Source organism: Hyperolius riggenbachi, chromosome 5 (genome assembly GCF_040937935.1).
Source record: "Hyperolius riggenbachi isolate aHypRig1 chromosome 5, aHypRig1.pri, whole genome shotgun sequence".
Classification (NCBI taxonomy): domain Eukaryota; kingdom Metazoa; phylum Chordata; class Amphibia; order Anura; family Hyperoliidae; genus Hyperolius; species Hyperolius riggenbachi.
The window spans coordinates 267,322,000-267,332,832 of NC_090650.1; the positions used below are offsets into that span (position 1 = coordinate 267,322,000).

Here is a 10,833-nt window from a genome sequence, read left to right on the forward strand (position 1 = left end):
CGGTGTGCACCAGCCCTAACAATACATGAGATCTGCTACACAAAATGCTCCAAAAACACTAGGCATGTTTAGAAAACCTCTATCTGCTAGAGGTTTTGCTAGAGGTTTTTGGTGTGCACTGGGCTTAATTGAGGGAAGCAGGAAACCTCACAGGCCAACAGCTGCTCCCTGCTCGCGACCACTAATTTGCAATAGGGGACCCAGAAGGAAACACTATTCACGCCACCAACTGAATAGGTTTAGTAAAGTTTTGCGAGCGACCCTGCCTGAACTTCAGCAGCTGAAGGTGAGGGCCAAGGTGTGCAATTTTACAGTTTATTTAACAACCACTGGGTGCTGGTCAGAACTTAATGCCACAAGTAAGGAGCAGGCACTGGTCTATGAGGTTTTCTGCTGGGTTTACTCAACTAGAACCTAAAAATCTACACAGGCAACCTGTACTCAATGAAAAGTACTCTACTTAGAATGCAAAGTATCTTTTCTCACACTGAAAGCATACAGCAAACACATCTGTAAGAAATGCTCTCAGAGCTTTAAAGGGAACCTAAACTGAGAAGGATATGGATTTTTCCTTTTCAAATAATACCAGATACCTGACTCTCCTGCTGATCCTGTGTCTAATACTTTTAGCCACAGCCCCTCAACAAGCATGCAGATCAGGTGCTCTGACTGAAGTCAGACTGGATTAGCTGCATGCAATTGTGGTAGTGGTGATTCAGCACCCTGTGGAAAAAGGCACAGGAGACAAAAAGCGGAAGCCCAGTAGTGCAATACGTCAGTAATCACAATGGGAGTAAATTAATTAAAAGCACTACTCACAAAGGGAGGTTGCTGGGGGCAACCAACCACAGGAAGCAGGTGGAGACAACAAACCCGACTCCACTTGGGGTGGTCCTAGCCAGAACCTGAAGGTGGTTGCTCTCTTAGTGGAAAATAGGGGACAGAGACCACTGTGGGGACTCCACTAGTGGTCCGTCACCACCCCTCGGACAGGGTATGTTCGGAGGTATACATAGCACAACTGGGGAAAGAGGCGCCCTGGTATAATAAAAGCACCTAAAATCAGCTTAAAAACGATAGATAATATGAGGTAGCTTACCTCAATGACGAAATCTCTGTAATTTATACAAAAGATTTATTAGCAAAAATCTTTTGTATAAATTACAGAGATTTCGTCATTGAGGTAAGCTACCTCATATTGCCTATCGTTTTTAAGCTGATTTTAGATGCTTTCATTATACCAGGGCGCCTCTTTCCCCCTTTGTGGATTAGCTGCATGCTTGTATCAGGTGGGTGAATCAGCCACTACTGCAGCCAAAGAGATCAGCAGGACAGCCAGGAAACTGGTATTTAAAAGGAAACCTCCATATCCCTCTCAGTTTTGGTTCCCTTTAAAATGAAATGTATACTACACGCATGCAGGCACTGCTTGCAGCAACAGTCCATTTTCTTAACCCCCTTGCCATTCCAATTCTGACGGCAAGGGGGCAGTACAGCACTTTTTTTTTTAAATCATGTAGCGAGCCCAGGGCTGACAAGCGGCATCCCCCTACCCACTCCGATCGCCTTCGGCGATCAGAGTAAACAGGAAATCCCGTTCAGAACGGGATTTCCTACTGGGCTTCCACGGTCGCCATGGCGACGGGGCGGGATGACGTCACCGACGTCATGGACGTCACATGGAATTCCGATCCACCCCTCAGCGCTGCCTGGCACTGATTGGCCAGGCTGCGCAAGGGGGCTGGAGGGGGGGCGGCGCAGCGGGTAGCGGCGATCGGAATATGCACACAGCTATCAAAGTGCTAGCTGCGTGCAGTAAAAAAAAAATTTGAAAATCGGTGCAGCGGGGCCGGAGAAAGCCTTCTGCGCAGGTTACCCCGAGCTGAGCTCGGGATAACCGACAAGAAGGTTAAAGTGACCCTGAATACAAAAAAATAAATGGAATCCGGACTTACCTGGGACTGTAAGCAGCACCTGCATGTGTGTAGTATACATTTCATGCTCTGAGGGCATTTCTTAGACAGGTGTTTGCTGTATGCTTACTTGGGGCTGAATGAAGCCCCAGGTATGTCCAGATTCCTTTTATTTTTTGTGTTCAGGGACCCTTTAACCCTCCTAGATGTTAATTAATTCTGCCAAATAGGCAGAAATACATTTTTTTTTTGTTTCATGTAAAGCTACCAGAGTGGTAGCTACACGAAACAACACTAGAGGGCGCATGTGTCCTTCTAGTGCGATCGTCGCCGGCATCAATAGCAAACAGGGGAAAGCGTATATAACGCGTTCCCGTTTGGCTTTTCCTGTCGCCATGGCGATGATCAGAATGACGTCATGGACATCAGCCGCCTCCAATCCAGCCCGTAGCGCTGCTCGGAAGTCATTGGTCCGGGCAGCGCAGGGCTCTGGCGGGGGGCCCTCTTCCGCCGCTGCGTGCGGGCGATCGCCGCACAGCGGCAGGGATCAAGCTGTACGCGGGGCTAGCAAAGTGCTAGCTGCGCGTACAGCACTTTAAATGGGGCGAATCGCCCCACCAGGGGCTGAGATATCCTCCGCGGCGGCTTACCCCGAGCTCAGTTCAGGGTTACCGCCAGGAGGGTTAAATGCTCATTTCTGCGTATTATTTTCTCCTTGGAACAGCTCTTTCTACAGAGCATAGGTCCACCCCCACTTTTGCTGTGTCAGCTAGTCCTGAGTTCTAATGAGAGTGCTTTACTAATATTTTAGCTTAGTACACAGTACCTCTGCACATTAGAAGCCACAATCAGCTCCACTGAAATAAATAGACCACTGGCACAAGCGTCCGTGACACTAATGTAGGGCGAACAGTTCGGCTGTGTTAGCCGAACTGTTCGGGCTGCCGAATCTGTCATGTCTCTTTGCCTCTTACTACTTCCGGGTCGCAATGACCCGGAGTAGTACGCCTGCGCTGGCCCGGCGGAGCGCATCCTAGATCGCGCTCCCATTGCCGGGCACTCTCTGCGCATGTGTGTGACGCCACTCATGACGTCACACACATGCGCAGGGAGTGCCCGGCAACGGGAGCGCGATCTAGGATGCGCTCCGCCGGGCCAGCGCAGGCGTACTAGTAGTAAGAGGCAAAGAGACATGACAGATTCGGCAGCCCGAACAGTTCGGCTAACACAGCCGAACTGTTCGCCCTACATTACGTGACACATGCACATTCTTCCATACCTCATCATGTATTGCACTGCTTCAGCTGCATAATACCAATCTCATTTATATAAAAAAAAATTCTATTCCATGTGATCCCTGACAATCACTTTTTTCAAAAATACATGTGCAAGTTTGTAAGTGAACGTAGTCTGTTAACACGGGGTCTTAGTAAAAGGTTAGTGGTCCAGTAGAACAGATGCAATAACAACCCACATGACTTCCAGTTATGGTGGGGAACCTTGCTAGAGGGGAAGGGGTGGGGATTAAAGCTTACCATCACAGTACTCATAAGGGCCAAGGAACGCTACAACACCTCCACGTCTATCAAAAAGGAGATGGGGTGAACTCGATAAAGCTATTTGTCCAGACAAAAGAACCCTGTGGAAACATTTGGCAAGTGGCAGATAGCGGTAATGTGAAGCTACAAAGCGTTTCTCACACACTCTGAGTGCCAAAGGAGCCTAATGCGGGATAAGGAAATAGTGGAGAGTAGTGTGGATACGGAAGACCAGGTTACGAGAAACTGCCATCCACATAGTGACCGTCAATCCAAGAGACCATCTTGGGTGAAGTCCCCTTCCTATACTCCAAAGATCTACTTACCCAGGGCTTCCTCCAGCCCCTGGAAGCCGACATGTCCCTCACCACAGCTCGGGTGTCCCGGGATCTCTTCCGTTTTAGATGGCGACTTCGCTAGGTCGGCCTCTACTGCACCTGCTCCGCTGTCAATCAAGCTCACTTGGTCTGGAGCATTGTGCGCAGGCACAGAACTACTGTGCAGAATGCTCCAGACCACGTGAGCAGCGCTCGTGCAGTACAGGCCAAACCTGCCGAAGTCACCATCTGAAACGGAGAAGATCCTGGGACACCGGAGCTGCGACAAGGGACATTTAAGCTGTCAGGGGCTAGAGGAAGACCTGGGTAAGTAGATCCCATTTTTGTGACCTTGGATGCTTCTTTTAAAAAGAGATTGTAAGTGCAATTTTGAATTAAAGTTTGTTTCAATCCACATATTGCACAATGAGCTTATGCATAATGAGTAGTAACGATTAGCCTACAGTGTATGAGATGATGAGATATTATTATTATTTAGTATTTATATAGCGCCGACATATTACGCAGCGCTGTACAGAGTATATATATATATCTTGTCACTAACTGTCCCTCAAAGGAGCTCACAATCTAATCCCTACCATTGCCATATGTCTATGTTATGTAGTGTAAGTACTGTAGTACTGTACTACAGTAGTCTAGGGCCAATTTTTTAGGGGAAACCAATTAACTTATCCATATGTTTTTGGAATGTAGGAGGAAACCGTAGTGCCCGGAGGAAACCCACACAGACACGGAGAGAACATACAAACTCTTTGCAGATAGTGCCCTGGCTGGGATTCGAACCAGGGACCCAGCGCTGCAAGGCGAGAGAGCTAACCACTACGCCACCGTGCTGCCCCTAGATATGACAGCTAAAGGGTAATGAGAAGGATGAGAAGTGACAGGAGATGATGAAATAGACCGTACAGGATGTGACATTTAAGCCCTCTCTACACCATGAGATTTTCTGTACGATTTGACTTCTAATGGCATGATCTTCTTCGATAGTATGATAGAAGACTCAATCAAACAAATTCCTCCACACTTTGTGTTTTTTTCCAGCAATTTTGATCGGTTTATCGACTTTATCAGTTAATTTGCAGCTGTCGCATTCGGTAAGCAGATAAAATTGAACCTGACCGATTCCATCTCGCATGAGAGTTCCGTCGAATGGACCTAATAATCACAAAGAAACGTTCAATTCCGCAGTTTACCATATTCAATTGCATTTTCGATTTCAATGGATTTATCGATCACAAGCAGGATCGAACGCAGTTTACCATATTCAATTGCATTTTCGATTTCAATGGATTTATCGATCACAAGCAGGATCGAACAATCATTTTGCATGGTGTAGAGGGGCCTTTAGCCAATGACGAGACTGACTGCTGACCAGCAAAGAGTAATGAAAGCAGTAAGGTTGATCAGTAAAATGTTCATGCAGGATTATGTACATTTGTATGAAAATGTATGCAGCTTGAAAAACGACCAATCAGTTTAAACCATAGTGAAAGGAGATTTTCGATTTTCAAGCTGCATAAATTTGCATACAAATTTACAAAATCCTGCAAAAATGTGGAAATATTTGCATCTCATTGATCATCCCTAGACAGCAGATGATAAGAGTAAAAGCTTAGGGGGTGATGAGAAAGGAAAGCAGATGATGAGAGTGACAGATGTAAGGAGCAGAGAATGATGACATCAGGGGCGTAGCAATAGGGGGTGCAGCGGTAGCGACCGCATCGGGACCCTTGGGCCAGAGGGGCCCCGAAGGGCCCTCCCTCAACTACAGTATTAGCTCTCTATTGGTCCTGTGCTCATAATAATCACTTCTATATATATGTTACGGCCAGAACCCGAAGTGTGGCCACTTCTAGTTCTGGCCGGCCACTTCGGGTTCTGGCCGGTCAATGCGCGAAGTGGCCGCACCGCAGCGGCCAATGTTAGAAATGGAATGTTTCCTTTTAATATGAATGTAGTTTTTCTGGCCGTCTCTGGCCAAATGTAGCAAAAAAAAAAAACAGTTCGTTCATTGAATAAGATGAAGCCGCCCGCCTTCTGCTCCGCCTCCTCTCCTCCGCCCCTGCCTCTCTCTCTCTTCTCCCCGACACTGGCAGCGGGGGACATGCGTGTCCCCTCCAGAGTCGTTCGTCGCGGCAGGCAATCCTGTCGTTCGTCCCTGCAGAGCGGGGGCTGGCAGAAGCAATGTCTGCAGCCTCCCCGCTCTGCTTTCCTGGCGCCACGAACGACTCTCGGGGACACGCGTGTCCCCGCTGGCTGCCCGAAGAAGATAGAGAGAGAGAGAGGGGGGCAGGGGCGGAGGAGAGGAGGCGGAGCAGAAGCCGGACGGCTTCATTTCATTCAATGAACGAACTGGGTTTTTTTTTGCTACATTTGGCCAGAGACGGCCAGGAAAACTACATTCATATTAAAAGGAAACATTCCATTTCTAACATTGGCCGCTGCGCTGCGGCCACTTCGCGCATTGGCCGGCCAGAACCCGAAGTGGCCGGCCAGAACTAGAAGTGGCCACACTTCGGGTTCTGGCCGTAACATATACATTGAATAGTGGTAAACATTAACAAGCTCTTCCCCATCCTCTTCTTGCACCTCTGACACTGTAGTTGCCATTGGCAGGTTTTGGTGCGCCGTATCACTTGTTATGTATAGAGTGCCTGGGGGGCCCCATTGTAAAACTCGCATCGGGGCCCACAGCTCCTTAGCTACGCCACTGGATGACATTCACATCTAGCACATGACAAGTTGTGACTACTAGCATAAGATAAGCAGGCTTACATCATCCCCTGTAGGCAGTGGATGGACCATCAGGAACTCCCTCCTGGTCAGCGGGATAGCAGCTCAGTCGGATTCTCCTCCCTCCTATCACCGACGCTCATACTGAGGGAAGGACTCCTACAGCAGCAGCATCCGCGGTTCCTTCCGTCACTCGGATCCGCTCTCTCCTCACTAGCGCCAGACGTGGCTCCTCCCTCTTCAGCTGTCTGCCGCTTCAGCCTTGTCCTATAGCGTGTAGATAGGCCTAGTGATGCTGCCGAGCGATGCGGGGCTCCTATCCGCTCCTCACTAGCGCCAGACGTGGCTCCTCCCTCTCCAGCCTTGTCCTATAGCGTGTAGATAGGCCTAGTGATGCTGCCGAGCGATGCGGGGCTCCTATCCGCTCCTCACTAGCGCCAGACGTGGCTCCTCCCTCTCCAGCCTTGTCCTATAGCGTGTAGATAGGCCTAGTGATGCTGCCGAGCGATGCGGGGCTCCTATCCGCTCCTCACTAGCGCCAGACGTGGCTCCTCCCTCTCCAGCCTTGTCCTATAGCGTGTAGATAGGCCTAGTGATGCTGCCAAGCGATGCGGGGCTCCTATCGGCTCCTCACTAGTGACATCAGCGGCCGCCTCCTACCTCTTCAGATGTCTGCCGCTGTTTGATGCCGCCGCCTCGTCCCACGTGTGTAAATAGGCCTGTGTTGCCACGCGATGTGCGGCTCCGCCCCCTCTCTCTGTCGCCCGCTGCATAGCATGTGGATTTGCCTCGTGTATTGCGGGCCTCTGCAGTCACGTGATGCACAGACCGTAGCGATGGGGGGTAGCGGGGCTACTGATTTCTGCACCGGGTGTTTCAGGAGGGAGATAGACTATTAGTGTTGTTTCCTCGCTGGTCGGTGAAATGGTCGGCGGAGCCACGACACGGGGGCGGAGTTACGGGAAGAGGGGCGGAGCTTCAGTCGTAGTCTGTTGTCACGTGAAGCGAAGCGCGGATCTTGGCTCTCCTTGCTCGCGCTGGCTTCACGAGGGGGATGTCTGTGATTTCAGCACTGGGTGGCTGTTTCTTCTCGTTACTACACGGCTCCTCCCTCTCCAGCTTTCTCCCATTGCAGCCTCCTCCTATGCGTGTCCTCCTCACTCCTCACTATTGCCACACTCGGATCCTCCCTCTCTTCTCTGGCGCCAGCTGTGTGCCGCTGCAGCCTTGCTTGGCTCTAGCATGTAGATAGGCTGCTGCCAAGCGATGCGCGACTCCGCCTTCTCTTCTCCTCAGCTCCTCCCTCTTCAAATGTCCGCCGCTGTCTGATGCCGCAGCCTCGCCCCCTGTGTTTATATAGGCTTGTGTTGCCAAGCGATGCACGGCTCCGCCCCCTCTTCCTGTCACCCGCTGCATAGCGCGTCATTTGGGCCTCGTGTATTGCGGGGCCTCTGTAGTCACGGGTCTTAGCGCTCCTTCCTCACACTGGCTTCACAAGGGGGCGCTGTAGTGATTTCTGCACTGGGTGTTTCAGCAGGTGATAGCAGGGACAGGGTTTTTTACCGCTGGTCGCCGAAAATGGGCGGAGCCATGCGCGTCGTGAGGGGCGGAGCTATGGGACGAGAGGCAGAGCTTCCTCTGTCTGCGAGAAGCCCCGCCTCCTGTCCGCTTAAGCTCCGCCTCCCATCAGTAGGAAGCTCTGACGCTAGATATGATAGGATACTTAGTGGAGAGACTGTCCTGACAGGGAAACCAGGCAGAGGTTCCAGAGAAGCCCAAGTGTTAGCAAGAATGGGTGGTTAGCTATGTGGGAGCAGAGCAGGTAAGATCCCATGCATGTGTCCCTGACAGCAGACCCCAGTGTCCTCTCCCACTGACCAATAGGTACTTCCCGCTCTGATCAAAGGGAGATCTATTACTGTCACATATTGTAGAGTTGTTTTATAGATATCACATTGAATTCTATAAAAAAATCTATAAAACTGCAGTACCGACTAGCATGCGTGCGTGGTGCCAGACAGGATGTCCGGTGCCCAGTGAAGACCTGGAGGGGTTCTGTCGATCGGCCTCTAATCTACTGCTGTGCACTCAGTCCTCCCCCTTTCTAGCAAGATCTTTCTGTCTGAAACAATCTATGTTTGATAGATTTGGTCTGGAAATCAACCGAAATTACGATTGAGCGGTCATCTTGGGGGCGTCAATCTGAAAGTGATCAAATCTGGGGGAAATCAATTTATTTCTGGCAGATTCAATCGATCTTCTGGGAATATACTCCATGACAATGTTCCATCAATTGATACTTTTACAATTTGGTCATAATTGAACGAAAGTCGAACAATCAGACAGGGTGGAACATCTAGGTCAATTTGAGGCAGGGCAGGAGCGGTGGTAGATCAGCAGACTTAACTGAAAAGCGATGTGCAGTGTGTGGTAGGAATTAATTCAACTGTTCCAGAGAGAAATCTATCGTTTTTGCCACATTGGGTGGCAATCTATAAGAGTATGGCCAGCTTAACTCTCCCAATGCCCCCCGATGCCCTACATCAGCCTCTGCTCTCCTTTCCTAACCCTCGGTAAGCCCCATTCACCACACCCACTCTCCAGCACTCACAGTAATGGGGAGTAGCTCTTCTGTGAAAACCTGTGTTAGGCCTGAAACCCACTACATAGCGCTATTGCTAATTGCAATGGCTAGCGTTTTAAAGGGAACCTAAACTGAGAGGGTTATGGATGTTTCCTTTTAAACAATACCAGTTGATTGTCGGTCCTGCTGATCTTTTTAGCTGCAGTAGTGGCTTAATCACACACCTGAAACAAGAATGCAGCTAACCCAGTCTGACTTCAGTCAGAGCACCTGATCTGTATGCTTGTTGAGGGGCTGTGGCTAAAAGTATTAAAAACACAGGATCAACAGGAGAGTCAGGAAACTGGTATTATTTTAAAAGGAAAAATCCATATCCTTCTCAGTTTAGGCCCCGTTTATACTTAATCATTTTGTACGTATTTTTTTTTCTCCACAGCAGTGCATTGTGAACAAGATTTCAGTTAAAGGGGCACTATGGCGAAAAATTGTAAAATTTAAAATATGTGCAAACATAGACAAATAAGTACGTTTTTTCCAGAGTAAAATGAGCTATAAATTACTTTTCTCCTATATTGCTGTCACTTACAGTAGGTAGTAGAGATCTGACAGGTTTTGGACTAGTCCATCTCTTCATAGGGGATTCTCAGCAAGGCTTTTATTCTTTATAAAGATATTCCCTAATAAGGATTTAAACAGTGATTCTGACCAGCTTCCCTGCTTGCTACACAGTTTTTGGCAGTTGGACCGAGCAACTGCCATTCACTAAGTGCCTTTGAAAATAAATAAATCTTTGAGAATCCCTCATGAAGAGATGGACTAGCCCTAAACCTGTCGCTTTTGTCAGCTTTCGACTACCTGCTGTAAGTGACAGCAACATAGGAGAAAAGTAATTTATGGGTCATTTTACTCTGGAAAAAACGTACTTCTTACATTTTACAATTTTTCACCATAGCACCCCTTTAAAGAGACTCTGAAGTCTCATAAAATTCACCTTTTTATTTAAAAAATCTTTTACATCACCGCTCTTACTAAAACGCTGCATCAACGCGGCTGAACACTAACTAAATCCCCCCAAACTCCCCAGGGCACATTGTGGGGAGCGCTTCCATGAGAGGCAGGGCTTTTGGCTGTAACTCTGCCTCTCCACACGTCTATCAGCGCGGATTGCCGCCTCCGCCCACCCCTCTGTCTTTTTTCACTGAGAGGGGAGGGGGAGAGGCGGAGATACGCACGGATTGTGGAGCATGGGGCTGAAAGCTCTGCCTCCTCCAGCTGCAAAATTCACGACCAAGAAAGTCGTGGATTTTGTGGGGGAGAGTTTGTGGGGATTTACTCAGTGTTCAGCCGCAGGGATGCAGCGTTTTAGTTAGGGCAGGGATGTAAAAGAGATGTTAAAATAAAAAGGGGAATTTTATGGGACTTCAGAGTCTCTTTAAAGGACCACTACCGCGAAACACTTAGTTTTTAATCATCCCCATAGTAGTTACATCAATGATACAGAAGCTTCAGTGTGTAATTATTTTCATTATCTTGCATGTACCTTTTAAATATCCTCATATCACTATGTCCTGTAGCGTCAGCCCAGGCACTAAACACTGAAGGACTTCTGAAAGTAGAAATACAGCATAGGGGAAGCCTAGGCGCAGGTAAACTAACCGTCGGTTTAATCCCGCCCCCCGTCAGCATTTAGACATCACTCCTCCCTGTATACACAAATGAGCAGCAGT

At 48.8% G+C, this 10,833-nt stretch overlaps 1 protein-coding gene across 1 annotated transcript in view; it reads right to left on the reverse strand.

The window, feature by feature from the left end:
- Positions 1-7,701, reverse strand: part of NEDD9 (neural precursor cell expressed, developmentally down-regulated 9) — a 313,393-nt gene extending 305,692 nt beyond the window's left edge. Inside the window, exon 1 of the mRNA XM_068236898.1 lies at positions 6,565-7,701. The gene's annotated coding sequence lies outside the window, so the exon portion shown is untranslated. The remainder of the gene's footprint in view (positions 1-6,564) is intronic.
- Between the last annotated feature and the right edge of the window lie 3,132 nt (positions 7,702-10,833).